General features: G+C 34.5%; 1 long non-coding RNA gene across 2 annotated transcripts; it reads left to right on the top strand.

Moving 5' to 3' along the window:
* The first annotated feature begins 649 nt into the window (after positions 1-649).
* Positions 650-2,252, top strand: LOC148694613 (uncharacterized). 2 transcript variants are annotated; one of them, XR_015965753.1, is made up of 3 exons: positions 650-982; positions 1,107-1,700; positions 1,873-2,252. It is a non-coding gene; the product is annotated as an uncharacterized LOC148694613 (long non-coding RNA). The 2 variants fall into 2 exon arrangements; XR_015965752.1 differs by having other exon boundaries at positions 1,107-2,252.
* The last annotated feature ends 14,557 nt before the right edge of the window (positions 2,253-16,809 follow it).

The raw sequence follows: 16,809 nt of genomic DNA on the forward strand, positions 1-16,809 counted from the left end.
CCAAATTTAGTCTACCTAGCACTTCTCTTGGAGATTAAATTTATAAACTAAATTTTGTAAACTAAATGATATGGAAGTTGATAATTGGATTATTAGTTAAATATTGATTAACACGCTTATTTCTTATCAGTGACACATCATTTAGTTTGCAAATTTAATTTCCAAATTTAGTCCATTTAAGATTACGCTCGAGATTTGTATGCTGATAAAAAATTAAATGCATCCCATTCTTAAATCAAGGCTGCGATGATTCCCAATACTTAAGGGAGGGCAAGTTCAATTCAATCATCAGCCAAAATGATACTAAGCAGATGAAGCAAAAAGAAACTTAATCTCCCTATAGAAACTTACACGTAATGAGTGCACTATTATGTGACATTTTAACATTTTAGTATAATGTTTGTATTGAAAAACTATTGAAAAACTTACATGTATCATTGTTTTATGAATAATGTCACTACTAGAATTAGTGCTATAGGATACCGATGTTTGCACACTATTTGCAATCGGTGACTATAGACATAAAGATAGCACTCTTGGCTTTTTTTGGTGTCCTTTTAGCTAATGCCACTAATATTGGTGACCTTCAAATTTGAGATTGGTGACCTTTTATTTTTGATGTCTTTTAAGCTGAGATTGGTGTCTTGCTTTTGTGTAAAAAGCTAAATCCTCTCTCTACCCTTCACAAACCTCCAACTCCTCCTTCGCTTCATTCTCTCTCTCCTTTCCCTCTTCTCTTCACACAACAGCACTGACGTCCACCAGTCACCAATGACCGTCAACTTGTACCTCCGAAATCCTCTTCCCATCCTCTTTCCAACCCCCAAGTTAGTTTCATCAAATTCGAAGCCGAATTTCCTCAACTTCAAATCTAAGAAATAGTAACCGCATGTTTTCCGACCAATTTATGACCAAGCATGCCAGAATTGGACCTTGACCCAAGAGGTAAAGATGATCCTCTCCTCGTGGGCTGTCCTCCAGTGTAAGTTCTTTTTCAAAACAAAAACGTTCAATTTTTGGATCGATTGTAGATTTCAAATTTTAACTCCATTTTTTTTATGCATGTCGAAGAACCCACTGCTTATTCTCAAAACCATGCTTGGCAGGGTGCTGAACCAAATGACAGAAAAATTGGGAAACTTGTGAATATGCTTTGAAGAACCCACTGCGAATTCCCTGGGTAATGCTTTTGGTGAGCTTGATGTAGAGTTTAAAGTTCAAAGTCGATTCCACAATCTTTTCTAATTCATACTTTATTTTTCCATTAACTAATGTTTAATTTTATTTTCTAGCGCTAGTTATATTTAAGATTTAATCTTTTCCAGATGTTAATTTTGGTTCGTAAATAAAATGGCACTAACCTCACATATGAAGACAACAATTTGTTGGTTTTCAAATTCTAACGATGACAGATGTTAATTTTGTTTTGTGAACTGTTTGAAATATCATTAAGCTCAAATATGAAGACAATATGTCTGTTTAAAATTTTGTTGTAATAGGAAAAATCATGTTCATGTCCAATTCTATACGTTTGCTTTAAGTGCATATTTATAAAAGAAATTCTCTATATATATTCCATCTCATGTGTTTCCATTTTTCTACCCACTTGCAAAGATGTTACAAGGATTAGCAAAACGAGCACTTTGGATCAGTGTGCTATGCATTTATAGGAAGTTGTTATCTTCGTGTAAGGAGCAAATGTAAGTCTTAAGTAGGTTAATCTTGTAACAGAATTATGATTTCAGCAAGGGAAGCTTTTCTCCTTTAGCCATTCGTTCACTCTAACTTTTCAGTGTATTTGGTACCACTCATATGGGTTTCTCTGTCCATTTTTCTGTGAAGCAATTCAGTAATTATATTTGATGCTTACAGATCACAGAGAAGTTGATAGCATATATGTTCTTAGTCGAAGTTGCAGAAAGGTTGCAGTGAATTTGTTGAGATTTTTGTATGGTAAATTATGATCGCAAATCCCTTGAAAATCTACTTTTCCCATGTATTTATATGATCATATCTCAGTGTTGTCCTCAACTCTAATCACTTTAACAGTTGGACTTGAGTTAACGTTATTCTTACGAAATTTGTGGGTTTGATTTTGGGTGCAAGCTGCAACTGATGATCAGATTCAAGTTATTAAGATGATAAAGCTGTTGGAAACAAAGGGTTTCGAAGACTTTTTAAAGTATGGTTCCAACATTTGTACAAAATTGTATAAAATATCAGTTATGCAAATTTATAGTTGTATTCTTATATTTTAATGATATTACAATTTGTTTTCTCACCAAAACTGAAAAGAAATATGATACTCCAATTTGGGTGCCCACACAGGGCATCCTTTTTTAAAAACATAATTTTCAACTTTGACACCAATGAATTAGGGTGGCATTGTTTTAGTTAGCACCGATCTATTAAGGGTAGCCATTGTTACAATAGAGACTTCTCTATAGGACATGTACACTTATTTAGTGGCTGCTTGGTGGTAATTGAGGTTTGCCACCAATGTCAGTGCCCACTATTTATAATAGACACCAATGAAAGGAGTGTCCTCTAGCCAAAATTCTAGTAGTGTGTTATTACGACATATTTGTATTATCATGTTTACCATCTTTCTAATAGAGATAGGACCCACTAACGGATCCTTATCTTTTTAGAGAAATGATACAAATGATGATATAAATATGTGATAAGAATAAAAAAATTTATTGTTTATTAGAAGAGGATGCTACTGTGACGTTAAACCCATTCAATATAAGTCATTATATTCCTGACTTTTATTGGATATATAAGATAATATGCCACTTTCATTGATTGCTTTATTATCTAAGAGTGGAAATGGCACTCTACTGATTCATTCTCCCTTCCTTTTAAATTTTCTTTCCCCCTTATGAATTCTGAATTCCTGACGATGATCAGATGCAGGTGAACCTTATCTTTTATGGAAAGAAAACTTTGGTACCATTTTTATAAGAAAGCATGCTTCCATGTATATATTTTTTTTATTTTTTTTGGTGTTAAGAGCATACTTCCATATATATATATATATATTCATCGTATACATGGATTCACCAACCCTATTTTGTGACTGGTCCCAACTACAAAGTATGTCTAATCAGGGTCCTAGCTTCTTCTTTTTTCTTGCTGGAAACTCTAGCTTCTACGTGATGCAAAATTTTCTTTTCTTTTCTTCTCCTCCCTAGACTAACCATATTGAGTCAAGAGGTAGGATTAGTTTCTTTCATCAATGGGGGAGATTATTTTTCGGTACTATATACACATTGGATGAAAAAATACATTTTTATTTTCGTTTGATTCATATGTGTTCTCACTTGTAATTAAGCAGAGCTCTGAAAATGCCTCTGTCTCAAATTTAGGTAAGTGTGTGAAGTGACATGAATGTGTTGTCGAGCGTCCGGTCTCATTTTAAGCAGGGCGCCCAAATCCATTTATCGTTAGTTATCATTTAATTTTTATTTTAATTACAAGCAATGTTTTACATTAATCTACACTAATGAAAAGGATGAAAGTTTGAACGCAGAACTTAGTGAATTGATAAAATAGATATGACCATGGGTGCCTCGCGCTCGCCTATTGTTTTTTTTTTTTTTTTTTTTAACACTACTGTGCTTTCTTTGAAATAGAAGTGGTATATCATTATATGCATAAAATATCTCACATTATTCAGTTTTACATGATAAAATATGGGGTGTGCTATCCACACATTATTTTTAACTTCTCACGTACCCCTTGTTAATTTTTGTCATTTGATCTTCTTCAATTCATCCTATCTAACAGCTGAAAATAAGAAGGTTGTAAGAAGTAAAAAAAAGTGTGTGGATATCACACCTCTTAAATATATAGGGTGGCCTTTGTCAATCCATTTTGGCATTTCCAAGATAAATAAAAACAAGTGGGTACCTTTGACGTAGTGAATATTGGAATACTTGGTTGGTGCTAGAAAGACTATTTACTTTAAGAGTAATATTAGGGAAACTAAATTTTGTAAACTAAATTACATAAAAGTGAATGATTTGATTATTACTTAAGTGCTGATTAACGAACTTATTTCTTATTGTTGACCTATAATTTAGTTTGTAAATTTAATCTACCATTACTCTTTACTTAAATCATATTTTATTGATCACATGATACGACAGTTGATGATTGTATTCCTTATTTAATGATTTAAATAAAGAATCCAACTATCAACCGCCACTTCATGTGTTTACAAAATATAGATGGTGTCCCTAACATTTTTCTTTTTTTAATTATCAATACTTGCCTGATTGAGGCCATAATTGAATGGAAAAAAAGTGATCCAAGTTTCTACAAGACAATGCTGATGTTTAGGCAACTGCTTCTACTTAACCTATAAGTATTATTATATTGTATGTATACACTATACAGTATACTTATTTGTATACAACTATACAATATAAGTTCAAAGTTGTTTAAAATTACAGTAATGATATTTTTACCATGTTTTTATACCACATTTATATACTACCTTATGTGGCATCTGATGTAGATAGCCATATCATTTAAATTAATCAGAATTTAATTTAAATTAAAAACATTTAATAAATCATAATTAAAATAATAAAAAAAGCTGGAATTAAATGGTGATTGTGGCATACGAGAAGTCTTCACCTTCCTTCCTCGTTCAATCCTGCTTCTTCTCCCGTTTCTTCTTCCACGCTAGTTCTTTCACGCCATTTTGTAGGCAAAATCCTCCAAACTGAACGTGTATTAGGCTTGTAATTGGAATGTTGAATAAATGAGTTTATTGCACTATGATGTGGCTCTGAACTCTAATTTGAACGCCAGTCCTTTGTGTTGCAGTTCATTCCGCTGCCTTCAGTTGCTGGTTTCTATTTGGCTCGATTTTTCACAAAGAAGAGTGTTTCATCATACTTTGCTTTTGTTGTTCTTGGAAGCTTGATGATGACATGGTTTGTAATACAAGTGGGTACAGAAGTACAAAAGAGGGTGGTAGTCCACACTAACGTGAAAAAAAGTGGGGTGAAAAAAAATGGCATGAAAGAACTGGCTTGGAAGAAGAAACGGGAAAAGAAGTAGGAAAAAATGGCATGAAAGAACTGGCGTGGAAACGGGAAAAGAAGCAGGATTGAATGGGGAAGGAAGGAAAAGACTCCTCGTATGCCATAATCACCATTTAATTCTAGCTTTTTTTTTAATTATTGGTTTATTAAATGTTTTTAATTTAAATTAAATTCTGATTAATTTAAATGATGTGGCTATCTACATCAAATGCCACATAAGGTGATATATAAATGTGGTATAAAAACATGATAAGAATAACATTATTATTAAAATTATGCACACATTTGTATAATGTGTTTTCGTAATATACAATTTTTTGTCAATCTATTCCCTTCCACTTCCACGTTCTTTCTCGCTCTTTTTCTTATTTTGCTCATATGGTGTAGAATCTTTCTAATGATTTGAGCGATATTTTTAATCTAGTTTAACCCACGAAGATGGGATTGGAACTTAGATGTGACAAGGTCACGTTGTCCTACCCAACTTAGATTATTTGTGGAACACTAATATATTCATCTAGTAAGTAATGGTTTGATAATAGAAGCAAATATTAAAGCTACTATCTGTGAAGTTGAATTACCCACACACTTTAAGGTCTAAAATTGGTTGGACGTATTTGGTGCTACAAACAGTTGTGAAATAAAAAAGTAATGATGAATAATTAGTCTGGCAAACAATAGAAGTGAATTTCTTTCTTTTATTGTTAGTAGTAACTATGTCAACTGTGAAGATTAAGAACAACTAAACTCTAAGTTAACACATCCCTTTACAACTAACTATTTAATCCATCGACGCTTTCAATCACTCTACTAAAAAAGAAAAATCTAAGTTAAGAAAGTTATCTCAGAACATGGATCACATTCTTATGGCTAGTACTGCTTTTTTAGGCTTATTTTTAGCTACACCCCCTAAAACTTTATTTTGATCTTACTTTGCCATTTGAAACTCAAAAGCCACCACTTTACTCTTTGAAACTCAAACTTTGTTCTAGTTTGATTTGTGGACTCTCTCTTCTCGTTGAAACTTATGAGTTGCCTCCTAAAACATATGTGGGATGCTAACACCCAATAAAACTATGCCACATGTGCAATAAATTTGATTATAAATCTCCATTATGCATTAACATTCAAGAATCATAGAATACTAAGTTGAAAAGAAATTGAAGAGATGAAAAAAATTGATTAGCCTGGCACACCCAAAGCAAACTCACATAAGAAATTAACAAATTGAAGGCATTACGGAGTGAATTTTGAGCTTCAGAGAGACGACTTTCAAGTTTTATGGGCCAAAATGGGATCAAAATTGAGTTTCATAGAGTAAAGTAACGACTTTTGAGTTACAGAGAGCAAAATGAGATTAAAATCGAGTTCCAACGGGCGTAGCTAGCTAAAAATAAACTTATAATAAAATTGTTGTGATATGGCTAGTGCTTTTTAAAATAAACAGTGCCTAATTCATGTGCCTGCAAATTAAAATGGAAACTAAGTTTATGAACCGCTTTTTACTTATCACATATATTTTTCTTATTGAAGATGGTTCTTCTTCTTTCTTTTTGGGTTGCAGGGGTGGGGGAAGACAAACTTAGGGTTAAAAAAAAAAAATCTTTAATTAATTATTATTTTAATAGTTAAAAAATATTAAATTTTTTTTTTTAGTTTTTAATAATATTTTTTTAATTTTTTAATATAAAATGTGTCAGGTCACAAGCCACGTCAGAACATGACAACGTGGGAAGTCGAAAGTGGTATGAAAGACTACAATTTTTATTTTCGTTTTTTCCAAAGGACAAGGTTACCAAAACGGGAAAGTTGCCATGATTTCACTTTAGTTCACTTTGTTGATGTTGCCAAAGCACCTGAGTGACCTGATTCCCCTCTTCCAAATCTGAAATTTCCCTCGCCCTAGGAAACAAGTTCCAAAGTTGGTACCATCAACCGTATACATTGACCCACTTGCACTTTCATGCCCACCAAATAACCATTCAACACAGTCAACACTTTCTTTTTGCCAACCACATTGAACACATTATACATAGGACTTATCGACAAGTGGTTGGAATCATGGCTTTTTGTAGTACTTAAAATGACCAAGCGCGTGAGATAATTTGCCCTATGTAAAAGTAATATATGCATGCGCACACATACTATTTGTATTTTATTTAATGACATGATAGACGAGCTGTTATTATCTCTTATCGACTCATTATAAATACGATAATAACTAATCTATTTATATAATTATCTGTGATAGATTTTTCTTATTGAATACTTTGTCAACATAATGAATTATTTATTCAATATGCCCAGAGCATTGCACTGAGTTTTAATAAATGAGAATCATTGGTATGCAACGGATTCTTGATCACGATATTTAATTATTACATGATTCTTATCCTGAAGAATATGTTTGATATTTGAAAAAGTTGATCCACAAAAATGCTAAAATGATTTTTGAAATGTTAAAAGTTAAATCTACAAAATTAAAATTAGACCAAAAGACGTGTTGCATTGTAAATTATTTCAATTACAATTATTCCTTTCATGTATCTTTTTCTCTCTGTTGCACAAAAGCTTACAGTTAGAATAATGGCCTCAAGATGGATGCATCGAGAAAAATGACTTGTTATATTTGGTTTTGTTTATTCATGATGAACTTATCAAATATTTTAAAACGAATTAACTTTTGGTGAACGATGGTGATTAGTCAGCATCCAACTAAACCTACCACCACTTCTTTTATCTGTCAATCAGGATCTCCAACCTATAGATAAAAAGAAGGATATAGAAGGTAATTATAAGAAGCAAATGAAAAATATGAGTGACTATGACAGTTGAAACAAACTTAGCCAACGAAGAGTAACTCTGCCCATAAATACACACACGTCCCCTTCAGTTTGATCTCACCATGTAACTGGATTGCTCTCACCATTGAGTAGTTAGCTCATATTTATAACTAAATATTGCTACGTAATTACATGCTCGAGGGTATATATCGCAGCGGCCATTACCTCATCTTGTATCCAAAATCTCCAAACCCAGGAGGCAATAGCAGTGTCAAAATATAATGAAAATCCTGCAAGTGAAAATGCACATGATAGCTAATCGAGGGAGCCGTTGCAGTTGCACGCCGTTACTGGTGTAGTCCGAGGGCATTCAACTGGCACTCAACTAAAGAATCACAAGGTCCGCAACCCTACCAATAACATCTCATTAGTTTTAAAAAAGGGTTTTCCAGGTTCATTCTCAACAGCACTCTCTATACTTTACTAACCACACATTTGTAAAAAAACCCTGATGGCTCGATTTCCAGATATAAGGTATTGGAAGAATGGTGATGGTGGTTATTAGGGCTGCAATAGTGTATCGGCTCTAGGGACTAGGTGCTCTTTTATGTGTTACCTTGTCAACTTGTATGTAGTCTTTTTCTTGTTAGCTACTCCTTAATTTAAGGAGATTTGCTGGAAGTCTTTTCTCTTGTTGTCAACTCCTTGATTTAAGGAGATTTGGTTTAAGTCTCCTGGACTAGCTTTTGTGTAGTGGTTAATGGGGTTTTCTGGATGACTGAGTGCACAACATGTGCACTGATTCCTACCCCTTAAATATCTCATCTTCCTTTTGTAACTTCATGACATTTTGGAATTGAAGAAAGAAATCTATACTTGAATCTCAAGATGGTATCAGAGTAGACCTTCTTTGGAGCCTGTTTTTGTGTGTATCACAATGTAAACATCTCTAATCTTCAAACAAATGGCTGAAGAAAATTCAGTCAACCAGGAAGTCGAAAACACCATCACTTCTCGACTTGAGAATCTGTCTGAAGTGGATACCAATCCCAACCAAAGGCTAATCTCATTATTACTGAATGAGTTCAATTATCTTTCGTGATCAAGGGCAGTTGTTCTTGCTCTTGGTGGAAGAAACAAACTTGGGTTCATTAATGGTAATGTTCCTGCTCCAAAAGCTTCATCCTCAGATTATAAAGCTTGGCTATGCAAAGATCAACTTGTTATGTCATGGTTACTTAACTCCATGGAAAGAAAAATAACTGAGATCTTCACCTATTCTGAGTCTTCTCTCTTGCTATAGACAACTGTGAAGGAGATGTATAAGAACCAAAACAACTCTGCTCGCGAGTTTCAACTTAAAAAAGACATATCATGTATCCAGCAAGAAGGTAAGAGCTTTACTTAGCATCTTGGATCTCTAAAAGGTATGTGGAATGAACTGGATGTCTACTGCTGCCACATACCACTGACTCCACAGTTTTCCTAAAAAGGGCTAAGAAAGATAAAATCTTTCAACTCTTGTCTAGCCTAAGCTCAGACTATGAAGATCTAAGAAGTCATATCCTCATGAATCCCGGACTGCCAACCTTCACAAGCATTTGTGCTACCATTCAATGAGAGGAAGTGAGAAGAAAGGTTATGAATGCAGGAACCAAAGTGAATGTAACTGAAGCTCGAGCCTATATGACCAATGAGAAGAGATACAAGGGTGAAAACCCTAACTTGAAATGTCAGCATTGTCATTACAATGGGCATGATAAGGAGACTTGCTGGATTTTGCATCCAGAGTTGAAACCTGATTTTATGAAAAACAAGGTTCCACCTAGAAGATATCATTCACCACAACTTTCCCACCGAGCCAACATGGCTTCATCTTCAACTATCAACAGTCATGATCATTACAACCAGTTCACAGCTAACCCTGTAGATCTTATAACTAAGTTTGCAACCTTCATACAAAAGGAAGGAGAAGAAAAGTAGCTGATCAAGCTATTGATCCTAAAGTTGGAAATACCATTGCCTTGTTGGGCAAGTTTGCTGGTTTTTTGGCAAATGTTGATCACATACCAAAACAAGATCATCAAGGTATCTTAAGTCTTTCAAAATTGCTCTAAATGTTAATTTGTTGCATGATTTCTAGATTGTTGATTCTGGAGCCACAGACCACATGACTAACAAAGTGTAAAAACTAATAGAGTTTGAAAAATTGAATGAACCATCACAAGTGTCAGTTGCAAATGGTGAAGGGGCTAAGGTTGTAAGAAAGGGAATAATTCATCTGATTCTAGATAAAATCGAGTCAATGGCTTTGTATGTACCTTCATTTCCTTTCCAGCTCTTATTTGTGGGGAAAATCACAAATACTTTGAACTGTTTGGTCATTTTTTTCACCACAAAGTGTCATTTTTCATGATTGTATCATCAAGAAGATGATTGGTAAGGGTTTTTTTTTCCTAGATGGACTGTATTACATCTCAAAAAACAATCCAAGTGGATTTCAAGTCAAGTCAATTCCTAACCAAGACAATTTTTTGTGGCATCAACGTCTAGCTCATCCTTCCCAACATGTTTTGTCCGCTTTGTTTCCCAATTCAAGCAAAGAAGCAATTGGTGAAACTTATCATATTTCCAAAGCTACTAGATTACCCTTGGGAGAGTCTGTATCTAGGGCTAGCAAGATTTTTGAACTTGTACACTCAGATATTTGGGGTCCTACTAGTGAATCTTTTGATGGCTACAAATATTTTGTAACTTTTGTTGATGATTATTCAAGGGCCACTTGGTTGTATCTTTTGAAATCAAAAAGTCAAGTAATGGATATATTTAAAGACTTTCATAATCTTGTCAAAAATCATTTCTCTTCAAATATTCAAACTCTAAGGTCTGATAATGGCTCAGAATACATGTCTCAAATCATGTCAAAATACTTGAGCAACAATGGCATTATGCATCAAACTAGCTATAACCCTCAGCAAAATGGCATTGCTGAGAGAAAAAATCGTGACTTATGGAGAAAACTAGGGCATTTATGTTGCAAATGAATGTGCCTAAGAAATTCTAGTCACATGGTGTTATGGCAGCTGCTTATTTAATTAATAGATTGCCTAGTAGGGTGTTGAAGTTCAAGTTTCCAATGGAGATAATAAAAGGAAGAAAAGTGGATCTTTCTCATCTTAGAGTATTTATATGTATATGTTTTGTGCACATTCAATCTCTATATCAAGACAAACTTGATCCTCGAGCAGCAAAGTGCATCTTTCTTGGGTATTCTTCAACTCAAAAAGGATATAAATGTTACAACCCTCAACTTACGAAACTTATTGTGCCTAAGGATGTTAAGCTTCATGAAACTAACCTTTTTTACAGTAAGAATCTTGAAGTTAACACTCAGGGGAAGAACTAATTGGATCTGTTTCCCTTGCCAACCACAAATGTCTTGATCATTGAAGATTCAAATTCAAGTCTCAACCTACGTGTTCAAGTAACCCTTCCTTCAAGTGAACAAATCAATGAGGGTTAGTCTCTTAGCAATCCTGCCGATGAAGGGTGTGAAAACTTGCGAAGTGTGACCTTAGAAGCCATGGAACATGAATCAACACCTATTGCACCACGACGCAATCCTACAAGAGAAAGACAATTGCCTGCTAGATTGCAAGACTATGTGACTTACAAGCCATGGCATTCAACTTCTAATTATGTCTCTTACCACAAGCTGGCATTTGCTCACAGTGCATTCCTCAACAAGGTTTATGAGATCACAGAACCTCAAAATTTTCATGATGCAAATAAATCTGAAGTGTGGAGGAAAGTTATGCATGATGAGCTACATGCACTCGATCAACACAACACTTGGAGCATTGTAAAGTTACCAAAAGGAAAAATGGTTGTTGGATGTAGATGGAAATATAAGATTAAGTTCAACTCGGATGGATCAATTGAAAGACATAAGGCAAGATTGGTAGCTCGTGGATTCACACAAACTCTTGATGTTGAATACAAGGAAACCTTTGTTCCTGCTGCAAAGATAAACTCAGTAAGGGTACTTCTTTCAGTTGTTGTGAGTAAGGGATGACTAATGTATCAAATGGATGTTAAAAATGCATTCTTGCATGAGGATCTCGAAGAAGATGTCTACATGAAATTGCCTCCTGGACATTTGCAAAGTGGTTATTCACAGATGGTATGCAAGTTGAATAAAGCTATATATGATCTTAACCAATCACCTCGAGCTTGGTATGCCAAACTCAGCTCAGTTCTCATAAATGCTGGTTTTGATAGAAGCAATGCAGATTCTTCCATGTTTGTGCATACAGGACATGTAGGGAAATTGGTGGTACTAATCTACGTTGATGACTTCATTATCACTGGTGATAGTGATGAAGAAATTGCCAATCTTAAACAAGCTCTCCAACAACAGTTTGACATCAAAGATCTAAGAGTATTGAAGTATTTTCTAGGTATAGAAATGTCTTATTCCCATAAAGGCCTATTTCTAAACCAACGAAAGTATGTGCTTGATCTACTCAAGGAAGCCAAGATGAGTGATGTCAAACCAGCCAAGTCACCTCTTGATAGCAAACTTAAACTCAGTTTGGAAGGTGAACCTCTTCACAAAGCTGGTTACTATCAAAGACTTATTGGTAAGTTGATATACCTCACTATAACAAGACCAGACATCTCATATTCTGTGAGTATTGCAAGTCAGTTCATGCATGCACCTATTATTGAGCATTTTAATCTTGTCAAAAGAATCCTTTGTTACTTAACAGGATCAGTAGGTCGTGGCATAGTCATGAAGAACAATGGAAGCACTTAAATAAAGGGATATTGTGATGCTGACTGAGCTGGAAATTCAATAGATCACAAATCAACAACTGGAAATTGCATTTTTGTGGAAGGAAACTTAGTCACATGGAAAAGCAAAAAATTAGCAGTAGTTGCCAGATCAAGTGTTGAGGCTGAGTATAGATCAATGGCTTCCACTGCTTGTGAGCTAATTTGATTGCGAGGTCTCTTTTGTGATTTAGGAGTCTTCAATTTTCAGCTCATGTTTCTTTATTGTGACAATCAGGCAGCCATACACATTGCATCCAATCCAGTGTTTCACGAAAGAACCAAGCACATCAAAGTGGATTGTCATTATATGCATGAACAAGTGCAAACACAGGTTATTCAAACTCACTATGTTCGAAGTACTGATCAACTTGCTGACCTATTCACTAAATCCTTGCCTATGCATTAGTTTCAACGCCTTTTGGGCAAGCTTGGTTCCATTAATTTGCTGGATCGAGCTTGAGGGGGAGTATTGGAATAATGGTGATGGTGGTTATTAGGGGTACAATAGTGTATTAGCTCTAGGGACTAGGTGCTGCTTTATGTGTTACCTTGTCAACTTGTATGTATTATTTTTCTTGTTAGCTGCTCCTTAATTTAAGGAGATTTGGTGTAAGTCTTTTCTCTTGTTGTCAACTCCTTGATTTAAGGAGATTTGGTGTAAGTCTCCTAGATTTGGTGTAAGTCTCCTAGCATTGGTGTAAGTCTCCTAGACTAGCTTTTTTGTAGTGTTTAATAGAGTTTTCTGGATGACTGAGTGCATGGCATATGCACTGATTCCTACCCTTTAAATATCTCATCTTCCTTTTGTAACTTCATGACATTTTGGAATATAAGAAAGAAATTTATACTTGAAACTCAAGATAAAGTAAGGTTGGTTGCTCAAGGGTACAATCAAGAACAAGGTTTGGATTACTTTGAAACGTTTAGTCTAGTGGTAAGACACACCACTGTGAGAGTCATTCTTTCTTTAGTTGCATAATATGGTTGAGAGTCTAAGGCAATTAGATGTTAAAAATGCATTTTTGCATGAAGACCTAGAGGAAGAGGTGTATATGAAACAACCTCAAGGTTTTGTGGATAAATCATGTCCTGATTATGTTTGCAAATTGATTAAATCTTTGTATGGTTTAAAACAAGCCCCGAAAGCCTGGAATTCAAAATTCACAAGTTATCTTCCAGCTCTTGGCTTTAAAACTTCATTATCAATTACTAGCTTGTTCGTTAAAGTTGACGGTGATGATATTATTCTCTTACTACTATATGTGGATGACATAATTGTGAATGGTTCCAGTGTAGCTAAGATTCAAGCTGTGATTCAAGATCTTGCAAAAGTATTTAATTTTAAGGATATGGGCAAACTCACATTTTTCTTGGGATTACATATTCAATACAAAGATGATGGGATTACATATTCAATACAAAGATGATGGTTCTCTATTTGTTACTCAGTCAAAGTATACCAAAGAGTTATTAAAGAAGGCTGGGATGGAGATTTGCAAGCCTACATCAACACTTTCAAAACCATGTACTTAATTGTTGGAGAGTAAAGGTCTTGACCTAGCTGATCCTACTCAGTACAGAAGTTTAGTAGGTGTTCTTCAGTACTTGACATTCACTCGACCTGATATAACTTATGCTGTGAATATGGTATGTCAATTCATGACAAAACTAACTAATTTACACTTTCATTTGGTTAAAAGAATACTGCAATACTTGAAAGGTACAATTGAATGTGGATTGCACTACAAGAAAAGTCTAAAGTTAACTTCACATCATATTCAGATTCTGATTGGGCTATGGATATCAACACAAGAAGTTCATTCATAGGTTTTGTGGTCTATCTGGGACTCAATCCTTTATCTTGGCAGTCAAAGAAACAAACCATTGTCTCAAGAAGTAGTACAGAAGCTGAATATAAAGCATTGGCACACTTGGTTGCAAACTTGTTTTGGATTCGATCCTTGTTTAAAGATATGTAATTACAAAATCTCCATTACTGCAGTTTGACAACTTGTCTGCCTTGGCTCTTAGTTCAAATCCAGTGTTCCACTCCAAAATCAAGCATTTTGACACGGATTATCATTTTGTAAGGGAAAAAGTGCAGAAATGTGACTTGGTGGTGCAATACATTCTTACTGAAAATCAAATTGCAGATGTGTTCACCAAACACAGTCATGTGTTTCTCAAGCATTGTAGGGGTTTTGGCTTGGGAATTCCAGATCGATCACTCCATTCTTCTGATGCTTCAATCACTTGATGCAAACTAAGCTTCAAGAGCTCTAAGCTCAGTTTGAGAGAGGGGTAATAACAGTAATAATAGAAATTGTTAACAATAATGCCATGTGTCATTTGATGATTAAGAGAGTTTGTTAGTTTTGATCAATATAGTTAGAGGGGTAGAAGTGTAATTCAGACAAGTGTATGGAGGGCTATATATATATATATATATATAGCTATAGAGGCCATCATTAAATGATCATTGTGTAATAATCCATTTTTCTGTGAAGTACAATTCTTTCTTCTGCCATTGTTATTCTTCAACTCTCTCTCATCTCTCTAGAGATCCTTCTTAGTTTCTTTCGTTAATAAGATCAACTTGTCTGTGATTGATTTTGTCCCAATAATTTTGAGTGATATAATAGTTAAAAAATTCCAAGTTCAAAGAGGTAATTAGTAACATGATTAAGAATATATAGCTGTATAACAAAAAAAAAAAAAATTTGAAATTGTTATAGTGCTCTAAAATTCTACATTGTGATGAGAATCCTTGAAACAAACTGTAATATCATTGAGCCAAACTTTTGGGATGCACACCTAACACTTATCTCTAGGTAACTGATGATGCTCTGAAGCACTGGCATGGGAGTCATTTTCTGAACCATTGAATGTTCTAAATTTTCTTACTTGTACATATGTTAAGGAAATTTTACTTTCTTTTTTTTTTTAAAAAAAGAAAAAGAATTCCATTACTAGGACTGGATACATGATTAAATATACACTCTTTTTGGTTTTTGTGTTATACATGTATGTGCAAATTCAGACATTGGAATACCACTGTACTAAGTATTGGCATTTATGTGATAACCAGCAAAGTAGTTTGTAGCCTTGGACTTACATATGTTACTGCTCAAAAAGTAAAGGCGTTTAGTCAGATTACAACAAAGAAGTTGAGTATAAGCAAACCGGAAATCCTTTTACTTCTCCGTCTCTGCATGTTCTTTTCTCATTCTCTTTTAGTGATTATGCTAGTCCTTTCTAGCTAGTAAAAATAGACTTTCAATGTGTTTTAATATCAAGGATAAAATACATTAGCTTTTTTTTTTTTTTTTTTTTTTTTTTTTGTTTTGTTTTGTTTTGTTTTGACAAACGATAGTATTAGTGGGTTAAATTGTTTGTTTTTAGGGGGGAGGGGATCATTGTGGATCGAACTCGCATCATGGTGCATAGGCATAATTGCTTTCCATCCACTGCTGTGGAGCCAAAAATAATTCAGAAAATTCTAGAACTAACACATGCACTTGCGTTCAAAATTAACGAGAATGCTTGGGGAGGTCCACAGTCATTCTACTAGCAGTTCAACCAATGAAGAAGGCTTAAGTTGTAGAATACAATTTCTCCAAGCTCCTCTGCCCATGTCAAGGAGATATGGTAAGAAAATTAAAGATAGAGTTAATAACTAATTCTTACCTTTAAGCTTTCCTAATTGAAGACATATTCCTTTATTATGGGAAACGCAATCAAATCCAATAAAGGATTCTTCAAAGATAATTCTTAGATCCAATAAAGGATTCTCAAACGTCTCTAAGACATTTCAACATCTATACTTTCCTACTGCATCTAACGGACGACACACTAGAACATGTCATCTAAAATCAAACGTAGTAAAATGTGCCATATGTCACAACGAAATTTTTTCAATTTTTTTACTGTTGAAAATCCAACGGTCCAGATCATTAGGCCCTTAGAAATCCAATGCTCTCATCACGCCACGTCATAGAGCCGGTGGGGTTTTTCTGATGAGTTACCGCAGGGGAACCCACCGTTGTAAATTTAGGCGGCCACTCTCCCCCTTGCGTGTGTAATACACGCTCCCGACAAAAAAAATAAAAAAATATAACACGACTAAA

Source organism: Pyrus communis, chromosome 8, assembly GCF_041283825.1.
Source record: "Pyrus communis isolate YQ-2024b chromosome 8, ASM4128382v1, whole genome shotgun sequence".
Taxonomy (NCBI): domain Eukaryota; kingdom Viridiplantae; phylum Streptophyta; class Magnoliopsida; order Rosales; family Rosaceae; genus Pyrus; species Pyrus communis.